Source organism: Arachis stenosperma, chromosome 9 (genome assembly GCF_014773155.1).
Source record: "Arachis stenosperma cultivar V10309 chromosome 9, arast.V10309.gnm1.PFL2, whole genome shotgun sequence".
Lineage (NCBI taxonomy): Eukaryota > Viridiplantae > Streptophyta > Magnoliopsida > Fabales > Fabaceae > Arachis > Arachis stenosperma.
The window spans coordinates 74,092,851-74,111,413 of record NC_080385.1 but is presented as its reverse complement, the minus strand read 5'-3'; the positions used below and the strand labels follow the sequence as shown (position 1 = coordinate 74,111,413).

Below are 18,563 nucleotides of genomic sequence, written 5' to 3'. Positions count from 1 at the left end.
ATGCCAGTTTGGGCGTTTAACGCTGGGAATTCTGAGGGTGACTTTGAACGCCGGTTTGGGCCATCAAATCTTGGGCAAAGTATGGACTATTATATATTGCTGGAAAGCCCAGGATGTCTAATTTCCAACGCCGTTGAGAGCGCGCCAATTGGGCTTCTGTAGCTCCAGAAAATCCACTTCGAGTGCAGGGAGGTCAGAATCCAACAGCATCTGCAGTCCTTTTCAGTCTCTGAATCAGATTTTTGCTCAGGTCCCTCAATTTCAGCCAGAAAATACCTGAAATCACAGAAAAACACACAAACTCATAGTAAAGTCCAGAAAAGTGAATTTTAACTAAAAACTAATAAAAATATAATAAAAACTCAACTAAAACTAGCAACAACATACTAAAAACAATGCCAAAAGCATACAAATTATCCGCTCATCACAACACCAAACTTAAATTGTTGCTTGTCCTCAAGCAACTGAAAATCAAATAAGATAAAAAGAAGAGAATATACTATAGACTCCAAATTATCAATGAAACATAGCTCCAAATTAGATGAGCGGGACTAGTAGCTTTTTGCCTCCAAACAGTTTTGGCATCTCACTTTATCCTCTGAGGTTCAGAATGATTGGCTTCTTTAGGAACTCAGAATCCAGATAGTGTTATTGATTCTCCTAGTTAAGTATGATGATTCTTGAACACAGCTACTTATTGAGTCTTGGCCGTGGCCCAAAGCACTCTGTCTTCCAGTATTACCACCGGATACATACATGCCACAGACACATAATTGGGTGAACCTTTTCAGATTGTGACTCAGCTTTGCTAGAGTCCCCAATTAGAGGTGTCCAGGGTTCTTAAGCACACTCTTATTGCCTTGGATCACAACTTTATTTCTTTCTTTTTCTTCTTTTTTCTTTCTTTTTCTTTTTCGTTTTTTTTTTTTTTTTTTTGTATTCACTGCTTTTTCTTGCTTCAAGAATCATTTTTATGATTTTTCAGATCCTCAGTAACATGTCTCCTTTTTCATCATTCTTTCAAGAGCCAACAATTTTAACATTCATGAACAACAAATTCAAAAGACATATGCACTGTTCAAGCATACATTCAGAAAACAAAAAGTATTGTCACCACATCAAACTAATTAAGCTAGTTTTAAAGATGAATTTGAAATCCTGTACTTCTTGTTCTTTTGTGATAAAAACAGTTTTCATTTAAGAAAGGTGATGGATTCATATTGATAGCTTTAAGGCATAGACACTAAGACACTAATGATCATAAGACACAAACATAGATAAACATAAAGCATAATTTTCAAAAAACAGAAAAGCAAAGAACAAGGAGATTAAAGAATGGGTCCACCTTAGTGATGGCGGCTTGTTCTTCCTCTTTGAAGATCCTATGGAGTGCTTGAGCTCCTCAATGTCTCTTCCTTGTCTTTGTTGCTCATCTCTCATGATTCTTTGATCTTCTCTAATTTCATGGAGGAGGATGGCATGTTCTTGGTGCTCCACCCTTAGTTGTCCCATGTTGGAACTCAATTCTCCTAGGGAGGTGTTTAGTTGCTCCCAATAGTCTTGTAGAGGAAAGTGCATCCCTTGAGGTATCTCAGGGATCTCATGATGAGAGGGGTCTCTTGTTTGCTCCATCTTCTTCTTAGTGATGGGCTTGAGGTCATGCCTTCTCAGTTGAACCGGCTTTGGATGCCATAAATGGTTATGGAAAAACAAAAAGCAATGCTTTTACCACACCAAACTTAAAAGGTTTGCTCGTCCTCGAGCAAAAGAAGAGGGAAGAGAGTAGAAGAAGAAGAAATGGAGGAGAGGGAGATGGCTTTGTGTTCGGCCATGTATGGGGAGAAGTGGTGGTTTATGAAGGATGGATGTGAGTGGTAAAGAGAAAGAGATGTTGAGGTGATTGGTGAATGGGTGAAGAAGAAGAGAGAGTGGTAGGGTTGTTTGGGGATCCTGTGGGGTCCACAGATCTTGTGGTGTCAAGGAAAAGTCATCCCTGCATCAATTGGCATCAAAAACCACGTTTTGACCCATTTCTGGCGTTAAACGCCGGGCTGATGCCCATTCCTGGCGTTTAACGCCAGGTTCTAGCCCTTTTCTGGCGTTTAACGCCAGTCTGGTGCCCCTTTCTGGCGTTTAAACGCCCAGAATGGTGCCAGACTGGGCGTTAAACGCCCAACTGCTAGGCTTACTGGCGTTTAAACGCCAGCAGCTTCTTCCTCCAGGGTGTGCTGTTTTTCTTCCTGTTTTTCATTCTGTTTTTGCTTTTTCAATGGATTTTGTGACTTCTCATGATCATCAACCTACAAATAAAGTAAAATAACAAAAGAAAATAATTAATTATAAAACATTGGGTTGCCTCCCAACAAGCGCTTCTTTACTGTCATTAGCTTGACAGAGGACTCCCATGGAGCCTCAGAAATACTCAAAACCGTGTTGGACCCTCCCAACACCAAACTTAGAGTTTGAATGTGAGGGTTCAACACCAAACTTAGAGTCTGGTTGTGGCCTCCCAACACCAAACTTAGAGTTTGACTGTGGGGGCTCTGTTTGGCTCTGTTTTGAGAGAAGCTCTTCATGCTTCCTCTCCATGATGATAGAGGGATATCCTTGGGCCTTAAACACCAAGGATTCTTCATTCACTTGAATGATCAACTCTCCTTTATCAACATCAATCACAGTCTTTGCTGTGGCTAGGAAGGGTCTGCCAAGGATGATGGATTCATCCATGCACTTCCCAGTCTCTAGGACTATGAAATCAGTAGGAATGTAATGGTCTTCAACCTTAACCAGAACATCCTCTACAAGTCCATAGGCTTGTTTTCTTGAATTGTCTGCCATCTCTAGTGAGATTTTTGCAGCTTGCACCTCAAAGATCCCTAATTTCTCCATTACAGAGAGGGGCATGAGGTTCACACTTGACCCTAAGTCACACAAGGCCTTCTTGAAGGTCATGGTGCCTATGGTACAAGGTATAGAAAACTTCCCAGGATCCTGCCTCTTTTGAGGCAATTGTTGCCTAGACAAGTTATCCAGTTCTTTGGTGAGCAAAGGGGGTTCATCCTCCCAAGTCTCATTTCCAAATAACTTGTCATTTAGCTTCATGATTGCTCCAAGGTATTTAGCAACTTGCTCCTCAGTGACATACTCATCCTCTTCAGAGGAAGAATACTCATCAGAGCTCATGAAAGGCAGTAGTAAGTCCAAGGGAATCTCTATGGTCTCAGTATGAGCCTCAGATTCCCAAGGTTCCTCATTAGGGAACTCATTGGAGGCCAGTGGACGTCCAGTGAGGCCTTCCTCAGTGGCGTTCATTGCCTCTTCTTCCTCCCAGAATTCGGCCATATTTATGGCTTTGCACTCTCCTTTTGGATTTTCTTCAGTGTTACTTGGGAGAGTGCTTGGGGGAAGTTCAGTAATTTTCTTGCTCAGCTGACCCACCTGTCCTTCCAAATTCCTAATGGAGGATCTAGTTTCAGTCATGAAACTTTGAGTGGTTTTGATTAGATCAGAGACCATGGTTGCCAAGTCAGAGGTATTCTGCTTAGAGCTCTCTGTCTGTTGCTGAGAAGATGATGGAAAAGGCTTGCTATTGCTAAACCTGTTTCTTCCACCATTATTATTATTGAAAACTTGTTGAGGTCTCTCTTGATTCTTCCATGAGAGATTTGGGTGATTTCTCCATGAAGAATTATAGGTGTTATCATAGGGTTCTCCTAGGTAATTCACCTCTTCCATTGAAGGGTTCTCAGGATCATAAGCTTCTTCCTCAGATGAAGCATCCTTAGTACTGCTTGGTGCATTTTGCATTCCAGACAGACTTTGAGAAATCAAATTGACTTGTTGAGTCAATATTTTATTCTGAGCCAAAATGGCATTCAGAGTGTCAATCTCAAGAACTCCTTTCTTCTGACTAGTCCCATTGTTCACAGGATTCCTTTCAGAAGTGTACATGAATTGGTTATTTGCAACCATTTCAATCAATTCTTGAGCTTCTGCAGGCGTCTTCTTCAGATGAAGAGATCCTCCAGCAGAGCTATCCAAGGACATCTTAGATAGTTCAGAGAGACCATCATAGAAAATACCTATGATGCTCCATTCAGAAAGCATGTCTGAGGGACATCTTCTGATTAATTGTTTGTATCTTTCCCAAGCTTCATAGAGGGATTCTCCATCCTTCTGTCTGAAGGTTTGGACTTCCACTCTAAGCTTACTCCATCTTTGTGGTGGAAAGAACTTTGCCAAGAAGGCACTGACTAGCTTTTCCCAAGAGTCCAGGCTTTCTTTAGGTTGAGAATCCAACCATATTCTAGCTCTGTCTCTTACAGCAAAAGGGAATAGCATCAGTCTGTAGACCTCAGGGTTAACCCCATTAGTCTTGACTGTGTCACAGATTTGCAAGAATTCAGCTAAGAACTGATGAGGATCTTCCATTGGAAGTCCATGGAACTTGCAATTCTGTTGCATTAGAGAAACTAATTGAGGCTTAAGCTCAAAGTTGTTTGCTCCAATGGCAGGGATAGAGATGCTTCTCCCATAAAAATCAGGAGTAGGTGCAGTAAAGTCACCCAGCACCTTCCTTGCATTGTTTGCATTATTGTTGTTTTCGGCTGCCATGTCTTCTTCTTCTTTGAAGAATTCGGTCAGGTCCTCTAAAGAGAGTTGTGCTTTGGCTTCTCTTAGCTTTCTCTTTAAGGTCCTCTCGGGTTCAGGGTCAGCTTCAACAAGAATGCTTTTGTCTCTGCTCCTGCTCATATGAAAGAGAAGAGAACAAGAAAATATGGAATCCTCTATGTCACAGTATAGAGATTCCTTGAAGTGTCAGAGGAAGAAAAATGGAAGACAGAGGTAAAAAATTCGAACTTATCAAAGAAGATGAAGTTCGAATTTTGCATTAAGGGATAGTGTTAGTCCAAAAATAGAAGGATGTGAGAAGGAGGAAAGTAATTTTCGAAAATTAAGTAAAAGATTTTGAAAACATTTTGAAAAACACTTAATTGATTTTCGAAAATAAGAGTGGAAAAGAAATCAAGTGATTTTTGAAAAAGATTTTGAAATTAGAAGTTAAAAAGATTTGATTGGAAACTATTTTGAAAAAGATGTGATTAAAAAGATTTGATTGAAAAGTTATGGTTTTAAAAAGATGTGATTGAGAAGATATGATTTGAAAACAATTTTAAAAGATATGATTTGAAAACAATTTTAAAAGATATGATTTGAAAACAATTTGAAAAGATATGATTTTAAAAATTAATGACTTGCCTAACAAGAAAAGATATGATTCAAACATAAAACCTTCCTAAACAGAAAAGGCAAAAAATGTTCAATCAAATCATTAATTGTTAGTAAGTATCTTTGAAAAAGGAAATAAATTGATTTTGAAAACATTTGATTGAAAAGATATGATTTGAAAAAGATTTGATTTTGAAAAACTTTGAAAACTTGAAAAAAATTGATTTTGAAAACAAAATCTTCCCCCTTTGCCATCCTGGAGTTAAACGCCCAGAATGGTGCACATTCTGGCGTTTAACGCCCAAAACTATACCCTTTTGGGCGTTAAACGCCCAGCCAGGCACCCTGGCTGGCGTTTAAACGCCAGTCTGTCTTCTTCACTGGGCATTTTTGAATGCCCAGCTTTTTCTGTGTGATTCCTCTGCAGTATGTTCTGAATCTTCAATTCTCTGTATTATTGACTTGAAAAGACACAAATTAAAAATATTTTTGGATTTTTAATAATGAGGAATAATCAAAATGCAACTAAAATCAAATAACAATGCATGCAAGACACCAAACTTAGCAGTTTGTATACTATTGACACTAACAAAATGAGAATGCATATGAGAAACAACAAAACACTCAAGTCAATAGAATTCAAAGATCAAAACAAGGAAATCATCAAGAACAACTTGAAGATTAATTAAGACACATGCATAAATTCGAAAAATGCAAGAAGAACAGAAACATGCAATTGACACCAAACTTAAAATGAGACACTAGACTCAAACAAGAAATATTTTTGGATTTTATGATTTTGTAATTTTTTTGGATTTTTTCGAAAATTATGTAGAAAAGGAAAATAAAGGTATCAAAATTCTTAATGAGAATTCCAGGAATCATGCAATGTTAGTCTAAAGCTTTAGTCTAAAGGAATTAGACATAGCTAGCTAAGCTTCAGCAAGACATTGCATTCAAGAGCTAAATTGATGATGATCAATCAGCTTTGGTGATGATAAGAACATCACCTTGAAACACTAGAATTCACTCTTAAGAACTCTGAAGAAAAATAATGCCTAATCTAAGCAACAAGATGAACCGTCAGTTGTCCATACACAAGAACAATCCCCGGCAACGGCGCCAAAAACTTGGTGCGCGAAATTGTGAACTATACTTTTTCACAACTCTCATAATCCCTGGTAATGGCTCCAAAAACTTGGTGCGCTCAATACCATGGCATTACACAACTTCGCACAACTAACCAGCAAGTGCACTGGGTCGTCCAAGTAATACCTTACGTGAGTAAGGGTCGATCCCACGGAGATTGGTGGTATGAAGCAAGCTATGGTCATCTTGTAAATCTCATTCAGGCAGACTCAAATGGGTATAGTGATAAACGAAAATACATAAAGATAAAGATAGAGATACTTATGTATATCATTGGTGTTAGAGCTTCAGACAAGTGTATGAAGATGCCTTCCCTTCCGTCTCTCTGCTTTCCTACTGCCTTCATCCAATCCTTCTTACTCCTTTCCATGGCAAGCTCGTGTAGGGTTTCACTGTTGTCAGCAGCTACCTCCCATCCGCGCAGTGAAAGCTAATGCACACACTCTGTCACAGTGCTGCCAATCACCGGTTTGGTTCCCTCCCCTACCGGAATAGAATAACTCTTTTGCGTCTGTCACTAACGCCCAGTAGGTTACAGGTTTGAAGCACGTCACAGTCATTCAGTCATTGAATCCTACTCAGAATACCACAGACAAGATTAGACCTTCCGGATTCTCTTGAATGCTGCCATCAGGTCCTGCCTTTACCACGAAGATTCCGAAGAATCCAAGAGATATTCACTAAGCCTCAGATGCTTGTAGAACAAGAATGGTTGTCAGTCACCTTGTTCATGGGTGAGAATGATGATGGGCGTCAATCACCACATTCATCATGTTGAAGAACAAGTGATATCTTGGACAAAGAACAAGCGGAATTGAATGGAAGAACAATAGTAATTGCATTAATACTCGAGGTACAGCAGAGCTCCACACCCTTAATCTATGGTGTGTAGAAACTCCACCGTTGAAAATACATAAGAACAGTGTGATCATTGGTTTCGGCCCCAAAGAGGGAACCAGAAGAACCAAGATGAAAATACAATAGTAAAAGGTCCTACTTATAGAAAACTAGTAGCCTAGGGTGTACAGAAGTGAGTAAATGACATAAAAATCCACTTCCGGGCCCACTTGGTGTGTGCTTGGGCTGAGCAATGAAGTAATTTTCGTGTAGAGACTCTTCTTGGCGTTTAACTCCCGTTTTAGTGCCAGTTTGGGCGTTTAACTCCCATTCTTATGCCAGTTTGGGCGTTTAACGCTGGGAATTCTGAGGGTGACTTTGAACGCCGGTTTGGGCCATCAAATCTTGGGCAAAGTATGGACTATTATATATTTCTGGAAAGCCCAGGATGTCTACTTTCCAACGCCGTTGAGAGCGCGCCAATTGGGCTTCTGTAGCTCCAGAAAATCTACTTCGAGTGCAGGGAGGTCAGAATCCAACAGCATCTGCAGTCCTTTTCAGTCTCTGAATCAGATTTTTGCTCAGGTCCCTCAATTTCAGCCAGAAAATACCTGAAATCACAGAAAAACACACAAACTCATAGTAAAGTCCAGAAAAGTGAATTTTAACTAAAAACTAATAAAAATATAATAAAAACTCAACTAAAACTAGCAAAAACATACTAAAAACAATGCCAAAAAGCATACAAATTATCCGCTCATCATTGGGTGAGTGAGAGGGAAATCATTCCAGAAGTTGGGTTTCAACTAGGAAGGAATGAGCATATTGAAATCAACATTGAAATCGAATAGAGGGGTTGGTCACTTCTATGCAACCCACCTAAGAAAGTGGTAGAGAGCTTGGTGAGGAAATTCTATGCCAACGCAGTGCCTCAACTAGGGCAACAATATGGCTACATTAGCTATGTAAAGGGAAGTCCATCGACTACAGCCCCTCTAGCATAGAAAGAATGCTAATAGTGAAAAGGACAAGCTCCACTCGGAGCTTTGAAGAGAGAATGAAGCAGCAAGACCCTGGGTTTGAGGAGATTCTAAGTGAAATCTGTGTGATGAATGTGCGTTGGATAAATGACAAGGATGGGATACCTAACCAATTGAGGAGAAGAGATTTGAGCCCCCAAGCTAGAGGATGGCTAGAGTTTGTGAGGAGGTCCCTAATCCCCACATCCAACACTTCAGAGGTGACCAAGAAGAGGGCTGTGCTCATCTACAGCATCATGAAAGGAGAAAACATTAATGTGGGGGAGATGATCGCCAGCAACATCAACAAAGTGCTGAAAAGCACCAATGACAACACAATGTTGGCATTTCCCAGCATTATACAGAGGCTATGTGATGAGGCTAGAGTTGAAAAGATCATTGATGGAGTGCTTGTGAAGCAAGACAAGTTCATAACTGCCAAAAAGATGGCCAAAGTGGTGGCTGTCCACCCACTCAACAAGGCTAGAGAACGAAGGGCACATGCTCATGAACCACAACAATAACAAGAAAAGGAAGAGGCAGAAGAGCAACCTCACTTTCTGGCACTTCAATCACCCCCACAATACCAATATCAACAATTTCCAGAGGGATTCAACTGGGAGCAATTGCAAGGAAATGTACACCAATTGAAGGGAGTCCTATACCACTTGAGGGAGGATGTCAATCAATTCAAGGAGACTCAGCAACAATAATGGAGCCAAGTCAACCAGAACATTCAGCAACTCCAAGGGAGCTTTGAGGACCTCAAGGAGCAGCAAGATCAGATTTACTAGAGAGAGATGCGAGGCAGCCTAGGAATGATTCTGGAACGACAACTACAACAAATGGGGAGCCTTGCTGAATTCAGACACCTTTATAAAGTAAGGACTGTAGCCAGAGGGGAATATGATGGCTATGCATAAACAAAGTTGAGTTGCCTATGCAATGTAGTGGCTAACATGAACCCCAATTACCCCACTTATATGCAGAAAATTGGAGGAACTCAGCTCAAGGCAAGAAGAAATAGCATACCAATACAAGAAGAATGTGAAATCCTACATAAGAAGGTTAGGATTTTGGAAGCCCAAGCCCAAGGATACCAAAGCAAAAGAAGGTTCCTCCAAGCCAGATGAAGGTGGCTCATCTCATTCCAAGAAGAAGGACAAAGGGAAGGGGCCAATGAACTAAAGATGAAGCTACTCAAGGTTGTTGAGTCCCATGGTTGACACTTTCCAATTTCTGAATTTTGTTTAAGTCTTTGCTTTATTTACTTCTTGAATAATCATGCTAGGATAGTTTATGTTTTATGCTTAGTTTCAATTCTTGTTTGAAGTCTTTATGGTTTTTTTTTACAAGAAATAAAATGTCATGTATTTCAAGTCTTCATTTCAACTTAAATAAAAAGTAGAGCTTGTCTCCATAAGAGTTACTATGAGTTATGCAAAAACAATAAGAGAGACTGATGCACGGAAAACTTGTCTCGCAACAAATCTCCCTTCGGCAAGTGTACCGAATTGTCGTCAAGTAAAACTCACAATAGAGTGAGGTCGAATCCCACAGAGATTAACGGATTAAGCAATCAATGGTTAATTGATTATCCTAGTTAGACGATTCAGATTTGGATGAAGAGCAGCAGGAATTGTAAATTGACAGAAAAGTAAAGAAAGCAATAAAGTGTAGAAAAGTAAAATGGCAAGAAAAGTAAATGTAAGAACTAAAAATAAAATGAACATTGGGATCGAGAGATATTGCAATCCTCCGGATCAAGTTCATTTTCATCTCTTCCTCAATCAATGCACTCATTGATCTCCTTGGCAATCTTAAGTGATTGAATTATAATTTCTTGTAATTCAATCTCTCAAATCTTGATCAATAGCCAATTCCTTGGTCAATTGCTCATGAGAAGAGATGAAGTATGGTCACTGATTATACCACATGCATTTCCCAAATCAAGTGTTGAGAGGATTATAGTCACATATCCATCCAAACCCAATTTGGTCCAGCATGAGAAAGCATTTCTAGCTTGATCCCTTCATTCCTCTTTCAAGGTTCAAAAGAGATCCAAGTATGAATAGCTTCTTTTCTAAGATAACTACCCAATTGGATGAAGATCGAAAGCTTTCAAGTAAAATCAAGAGAAAAGATAGAAAAAGAAGAATAAGAACTACACTTAATCCATTGAATCACAATAGAGCTCTCTAACCCAATGAAAAGAGTTAGTTGATCATTGCTCTACCAAAATAGAAAAGAAGAAAAGTGCAGAAAGTAAAGATGAAGATTAAAACTAAAATTAAAACTTCAAAATTCATAAATAAAAATTACAACTAAAATAAAACTACTCCTAAGGAAGAAAAGAAGAGAAAAGGAAGAAGAGTGGTGGAGGGGAGGGGTCCGAAGACCCACTCCCCTTGGAGTGTGCCAATTCACAGAAGTTCGAATTGGTTTTCACCCTTTCCCCCTTCCTTCAAGTCTCCCGAATCCAAAATGACTTGAATGTAAAAACTAAGGCCTTTATATAGGCTCTCCCAAATTACCAAAAATGAAATTAAAAACAAATTACAATAAAATGAAAATTCCTATTCTAGATGCTTCTTGTGGTCTTGATTGGTTGACAATTGTGGGCTTGCTTGCTTGAGCTTTGAAGTGGAATTGAGAGAGAAGTAGGTCAAGTTGAGGTCCAGGTGCCAAAGTTAGTGCTAAAGTTAGCCACACTAACGCTACAAGTGTGGCGTTAGTGCTAAAGTTATTGTGGCAAACATTGCAGTTGCTGCCCAGTTGGTGTTTTTGGGGCTTAAAAGATGCCTCTTGTTTGTGCTCCAATTTTATGCCCACTATAGAGTATTATATATCGTTGGAAAGCTCTAAATGTCAGCTTTCTAACGCAACTAGAATCACCTCAATTGGATCTCTGTAGCTCAAGTTATGCTCATTTGAAGTGGACATGGTCGCTGGCATATATGCCAACGTTACTGGAAATGTTGATTGCCAATAACGCTAGCGATCAAGGCTTCATTATTGCCAGTTTCTGAAGCTCAAACTTAGTGTCCACCCCAAACTATTATACATTGTTGGAAAGTCCTGGATGTCTACTTTCCAATGCTTTTGGAAGCGCATCATTTGGAGCTCTACAACTCGAGTTACACTTCTTGGAAGGTGAAGAGGTCGGTTGACCTTAATACAGGTTGATACCATGTTCATCATTGCACTTTAGAGGCAGGTTTTCTCCCTCAAATTTAGTGTCAACCATGTAGTGACATATATGCTTGGAAAGCTCTGGAATCCTACTTTCCAATTCCACTGGAATCACCTCATTTGGAGTTTTGTGGCTCAAGTTATGCGTGTTTGAAGAAGGCATGGTCAGGCTGTCAGGTACCACGTTAACTTCCACGTTAACTAAGTTAACGTGGGAGTTAACGTGGCTCATGGTGGCATGTGTGGCTCCTTCCAACGTTAGTGACAATGTTGGGTGTCACTAACGTTGGCGAGCACCTTCTTTTTTCACACGTTAGCCTCGTTAACGTGGAAGTTAACGTGGCTCCTTGGGGGGTTGTGTGGTTGCTTCCAACGTTAGTGACAATGTTGGGTGTCACTAACGTTGTCGACCACTTTGTTCCTTCACGTTAGCTTCCACGTTAACTAGGTTAACGTGGGAGTTAACGTGGCTTAATGTGCTTTGGCCAACGTTAGTGACAATGTTGAGTGTCACTATCGTTGGCTTCCCCCCTTCCTTCTTAACGTTAGAGGCCACGTTAACTAGGTTAACGTGGACTCTAACGTGGCCACTCATGAGCTTGGTCCAACGTTAGTGATAATGTTAAGTGTCACTAACGTTGGCTCCATTTCCTTTCTTCAAAGTTAATGCCACTAACTTTTCTCACTAACGTTGTGGCTTTCCTTCCTTCCACGTTAGTGCCCACGTTAGTGTAACTAACGTAGCCACTAACGTGGCTCTTCTCTTCTTCTTTTGGCCTGAAATCAATCAAACAAAGTGCATCAAAGTCTTGCTCTTAATCATGGGATCATGCATCATCCAATTTATCATTCAATTTATGCATAATTCTCATGAAATCATTCAAAATTCACAATGTTTGCTTGAATCAAGATGTAAGTGAATATCTACCCAAAACTAGCTTATTTCCTAAGAAAATGCATGAAACTACCTTAAAAATAGTAAAAAAAAAGGTCAGTAAAACTGGCCAAAATGCCCTGGCATCACAGACCAAGGCCAAGAGGGATCATCAAACAAACTAAGAAGCAAGAGACTAAGTGTAGAACTTTGGATGAACTAAAAAGAAAATCAGTCATGGAGAGCAACTAGTCCTAGATGGTATAACAAAGGAAGACTAAGGGGTGTTCCTTGAATATCCATAGAACCAAGAGGTAGTAAGCAATAAAGACCCAAGGCTCTGAGCATCTACAACTGGGATAGGAAAAGAAACATTAAAAAGCTCAAAAAAGGAAATTAATGATCCTAGTAGATGCTTGTGGTGAAGATGTGTCAAGAAGAGACCTGGGCAAGTAAATTCTTATGGGTGTCTCAACACCCAGTACCCTAAAACCAACTGGTTTGGGAGTGATAATTGAAAGCCTAATTAAAGGGTTGTCTTAAGACAAAACACTTAGAGTCGTGGTCAAGAAAGTAAAACAATCCTTACTACTTCAAGGTGACAATCAATAGAAAGGACCCCTGAAGCCTATGCCTGAAGGAACCCTCAAGGATCCAAGAGCTTTCCATGACAATTAAAACATTCATACATATGTTGGACACTTAGTTTTACTCTTAGTTGTATTGCAATCATTCGAAGCCAAGGCCTCAAGATATAAAGGTTTACTCACATTGATTTGCTTGGGACAAGCAAAGCTTAAGTTTGGTGTTGTGGTGACTTGCATCATCTACCCTTCTTTCTTGCATAAAGAAAACCATAAAAGAGCATAAATCTCATTTGATCAATACAATTCATGCATTATTTGATGAATATTATGGTACACTACTTTGAGATGAGTTGTGCTTAATTTCAGGTGAAAAAGGCAACAAAAATGGGAAGAAGACAAACAAGAAACTGGGCGTGCCACTTGGGAGCAAACACCACAAAAATACATTGGCGTGGCATGCAAAGAGCTAGGCATGGCACGCTGATGCACGAAATTGCAATCACACTTTTGCAATCTGCACAACTAACCAGCAAGTGCACTGGGTCAACCAAGTAATACCTTACGTGAGTAAGGGTCAATCCCACGGAGATTGTTGGCTTGAAGCAAGCTATGGTTATTTTATTATTCTTAGTCAGGATATTAATTATAATTATCAGTTTGAGTTACGAAAAAGAAAAGAGTATGAAATAAATACTTATTATGCAGTAATGGAGAAAATGTTGGAGTTTTGGAGATGCTTTGTCTTCTGAATTTCAGCTTTTCTCTTGTATTCCTCTTCCCTCATGCATGCAAAAGTGCAAAGTTCCTTCCATGGAAAGCTCTATATAGGGTGTCACCGTTGTCAATGGCTACTTCCCATCCTCTCGATGAAAATGGTCCAAATGCTCTATCACAGCACGGCTAATCAGCTGTTGGTTCTCGATCATGTCGGAATAGAATCCATTGATTCTTTTGCGTTTGTCATCATGCCCAACACTCGCAAGTTTGAAGCTTGTCACAGCCATCCAATCCCAAAATCCTACTCGAAATACCACAGACAAGGTTTAGACTTTCCAGATTCTCATGAATGCCGCCATCAATCTAGCTTATACCACGAAGATTCTGATTAAGAAATCTAAGAGATACTCATTCAATCTGATGTAGAACGGAGGTGGTTGTCAGACATATGTTCATGGATTGAGGAAGGTGATGAGTGTCACAGATCATCACCTTCTCCATAATTAAGCGCGAATGAACATCTTAGATAGGAACACGCATGTTTCAACGAAAAACAGAAATAATTGCATTAATTCATCGAGATGCTGCAGAGCTCCTCACCCCCAACAATGGAGTTTAGAGACTCATGCTGCCAAAAGGTACAAATTTCAGATCTAAAATGTCATGAGATACAAAATAAGTATCTAAAAGTTGTTTAAATACTAAACTAGTAACCTAGGTTTACAGAAAATGAGTAAACTAAGATAATTGGTGCAGAAATCCACTTATGGGCCCACTTGGTGTGTGCTGGGGCTGAGACTTAAGCTTCTCACGTGCCTGGGCTGTTTCTAGAGTTGAACGCCAGGTTGCAACGTGTTTTTGGCGTTAAACTCCAACTTGTAACCTGTTTCTGGCGCTGGACGCCAGACTGCAACATAGAACTGGCGTTGAACGCCAGTTTACGTCATCTATCTTCACACAAAGTATTGACTATTATATATTGCTGGAAAGCCCTGGATGTCTACTTTCCAACCCAATTAAGAGCGTGCCAATTAAACTCCTGTAGCTCCAAAAAATCCATTCCGAGTGCAGGGAGGTCAGAATCCAACAGCATCAACAGTCTTTTTTCAGCCTAAATCAGATTTTTGCTCAGCTCCCCCAATTTCAGCCAGAAAATACCTGAAATCATAGAAAAATACACAAACTCATAGTAAAGTCCAGAAATATGATTTTTTCTTAAAAACTAATAAAATTCTATTAAAAACTAATTAAAACATGCTAAAATCTACATGAAATCACCCCCCAAAAAGCGTATAAAATATCCGCTCATCACACGCCAATACTAAAGTCCAGAGAAGAAGTCCAAGCACAAATGTATGGGCGTGGCACACCAGGGACTGGACGTGGCACGCTAGTACAAAATTCCAGAGAGTGAAATGAAGGACACAAAAGGGGGGTAGCACGCCAGGTTGGGCGTGGCACGCCTGACCCATCAACTACTATGGGCGTGCCACTTGAGCAAAGGGGCGTGGCACGTCAACTCACCATCTCAAGAAGAACCTCCACTATGGCGTGCCACTTGGTGTCGAAGGCGTGGCATGCCAGCTCCAAGAAGTCACTTGGGCGTGCCACTTGAGAACCCAGGCATGGCACGCCAAGCTTGAAGAGTGCACAGTACATAGGCGTGCCACTTGAGCAACATAGCGTGGCACACTGGTACAATGATCCAGAGAAGGGGCTGAAGGCAATTGAAGACTGGGCGTGCCACTTGAAGTCAAAGGCGTGGCACGCCAACCTCTCAACCTCACTCAGGCGTGCCACTTGAGCAACCAGGCGTAGCACGCCAATGCACAAAGATAACAAAAGCAAGGAATGGGCGTGCGACTTGGTGTCGAAGGCGTGGCACGCCAACCCAAGCATGTCACTATGGCGTGCTACTTGAAGTCCGAGGCGTGGCACGCCAACTACTGAAACGAGACAATATCATGGGTGTGGCACGCCAACCTTCAGGCGTGGCACGCTGGTATAAGTTTCCAGAAAGGGTGAAGGAGGCCAATTACATGGGGCGTGCCACTTGGTATCGAAGGCGTGGCACGCCACTCACTATTCTTCACTTAGGCGTGCCTCTTGAGCAACCAGGCGTGGCACGCTAGTGTCATTTAGAGGGCAAAGAAGCATTGAGGCGTGCCACTTGACTTCATGGCGTGGCACGCCAAACAGAGGAACCACTCACTCACAAAGGGGCGTGGCACGCCAGACCCTAGGCGTGCCATGCTAGTACAACTTTCCAGAGGAGTTTAGCCAAGCACACAACAAGGGCGTGGCACGCCAGACCCTGGGCATGCCACGCTAGTTCAAGTTTCCAGAGGCAAAGGAAAGTGGAAAAAGCAAAGGGCGTGGCACTTGAGCTCGAAGGCGTGGCACGCCAACACAAGAACTTCACTATGGCGTGCCACTTGAGTTCGAAGGCGTGGCACGCCAAGGTTGACAAAGGGACGAGCGTGCCACTTGAAGGATTGAGCGTGGCACGCCAAGCTAGTTTGAAGGGCACGTGACAGGCCGATAAAGCGCCAACCACACGCCAACCACATGTAATTCTTTTATTTTACTAGGAGTAGTATAAATACCCCAAAAGAGTACTGAAGAAAGGGTTAAGCAGTTAGTTTTAGATCCACTTTTACACTTCACTTTTGAGTACTTTTTGATCTATGAATAACTAATTTCCCTCTCATTGAGGGAGGGAGCTCTGTTGTACTTGATGGATTGATAATAGTGAAATTCTTTTTCTCTTCATCTTCTCTTTGATTTGCTAGAAGGAATTTTGTTCTTAATGCTTAGTGTTCAATTATCTTGGGAAAGAGATTGAATGAAATTGGATTTCATGGGAACCATGGGAAAGGAAACATGAAACCATGCTTGAAATCCCTTCTCACATTTGAGTAGATTCTGGGTTTTGGTGATGGGATACGTGACATATAATCCCCCCTCTACCTGGACCTATGAGGGTGTGTGGTATAATCAGGGACCAAGCATATCTCTCTTCATGAGCAATTAGACCAAAGAATTGGCTATTGATCAAGATCTGAGAGATTGAGTCACCAAGGGATTGGGGCTCAATCAATCATAATTGCCAAGAGGTCAATGAGTTGCATGATTGAAGAAGATATAAGCTAGATTTGATCCAAAGAGACAACATCTCCCAATCTCAATGAACTTCCCCATTCTTATCTATCCATTTCTTTACTGCTTAATTTTTACATTCAGCAATTCCCCACTCCCATTTACATTTAAGTCATTTATGATTCAGCACTTTACATTCTGCAATTTCCATTTCTGTACTTTATTGCTTTTCTTTATATTCTAGTCATTTATATTTATGTCATTTACAATTCTGCACTTTACAATCTTATTGATCCGCTTGAATAATTCATTAATCAATTAAAACTGCTTGAATTTGCCAATCTCTGTGGATACGATCCCACTCCTAGTGGGTTATTACTTGGCGATAATTTTTGTGCACTTGCCAAAAGAACTAATTCATGAATTTTTGAAATGGGTAGTGAATTCTGGTCATCACTATATCTAGGGGTGTTCTAACTAAAAGTCTATACTCTAGTAAGGGTTGAATCACCAATTGTTGTGAACTACTTGTAATGTATGTATGTGTGGTTATTTATAACTGTTTTATCTATTATTATTTGTGAATTGATTATGAATGATTCTATTTATTAATCCAAACGTTTTCAAAAAAAAAGTACCTCAAAAAATTACTACGCTTTTAACAATAAATCAGGCTCATATAATAAATAATAGATAATAATTAGAAAGACAAGTTGGTAGCGTTCAGTTTCTAGTACGATCATGACGTACCAGAAATTGGGTCGTTACATCATTTTACTATGCTTTCCTTTTATGGCTCCCAAGTGTTTGACATAATGCTTGGAAGGAAGCTAGAGTAGAATTTTCTCCTCTTGGCCTAGATTGAGTAATTGGAGACTCTTGAGTTGTCAAACTCTTTTGTTGATTGATAATTAGAAGTTGCTAGTTGATTTGAGTTCCACTAAAGCTAGTCTTTTGACGTAAGCGAAAATTGGCAGATTAAGAATTAATTAGAAAAATGGCGTTGCGAGTACAGTTCTTAACCGGCAAAAATCCACTTGTCAATTTAGAAAAGAGTTGTCACAATTTTTAAAAATAAAATACTGGGAGTATGAGTCCCAAGTCGTCTCCCAATGAGTTGCAGGAAGATGTGCTATTTTATCAATCAGAGGTTTTCCAAATGGGTTTTGAGTTTGATGAACAGAAAATTAAATTAGAGAATTTATATTATTTAAATAAAATCTTGACCGGGAGAAGATTAATTAGAAGTTCTATCCTTGTTGGAATTTTGTCAAGATCAATTAATAATCAGTCATTGTTTTCATTTAGTTAACCCTCAACGAATGAAGGAAAGTCAAATTAAAAGTCAACTTCTATTCACAAGTCCTAATCCTCTCCCTTGGGAAGGATTAGAGTTAGTGACTAACAAGCCAACCAACAATGAACTAATTACAGTTGGACTCTTGAGTATTCCAACTCAAGATTCTCCTTTTAATCAACTCCCAATCAAGTTGGGGTACTACTCCATCATCATAAATGTAGACTTCACAAAATCAATGGGGGAGATAAGAAGAGACATAATAAGCAATAATGAAAGAGCTTAATTAAAGTAAAAATAGTTTTGTATTAATAAACTATAAAAATAATCCAATATCAACTCTGGACAAATTAAGAATATGGAAAAGTAAATGAAAAGTAAATAACAAACTATAATGACCAGTTTGGGAGGTAGACTCTTCTCAAAAGCTAAAGCCAAAAATCTTCAAATCCTAATTTGTGAATGTCAAAAAGAGAAACCTAGGGGAGGAGTAAAATTAAATCTAAAAACTCGAAATTGTGCGGAATGAATTATTCCCTTTGTCTCTGCATGTTCCCTGGCTC

At 40.0% G+C, this 18,563-nt stretch overlaps 1 non-coding gene across 1 annotated transcript; it reads left to right on the top strand.

The window, feature by feature from the left end:
* Positions 1–4,101: 4,101 nt before the first annotated feature.
* LOC130953136 (small nucleolar RNA R71) lies at positions 4,102–4,209 on the top strand. The gene has a single exon (XR_009075309.1). It is a non-coding gene; the product is annotated as a small nucleolar RNA R71 (small nucleolar RNA).
* The last annotated feature ends 14,354 nt before the right edge of the window (positions 4,210–18,563 follow it).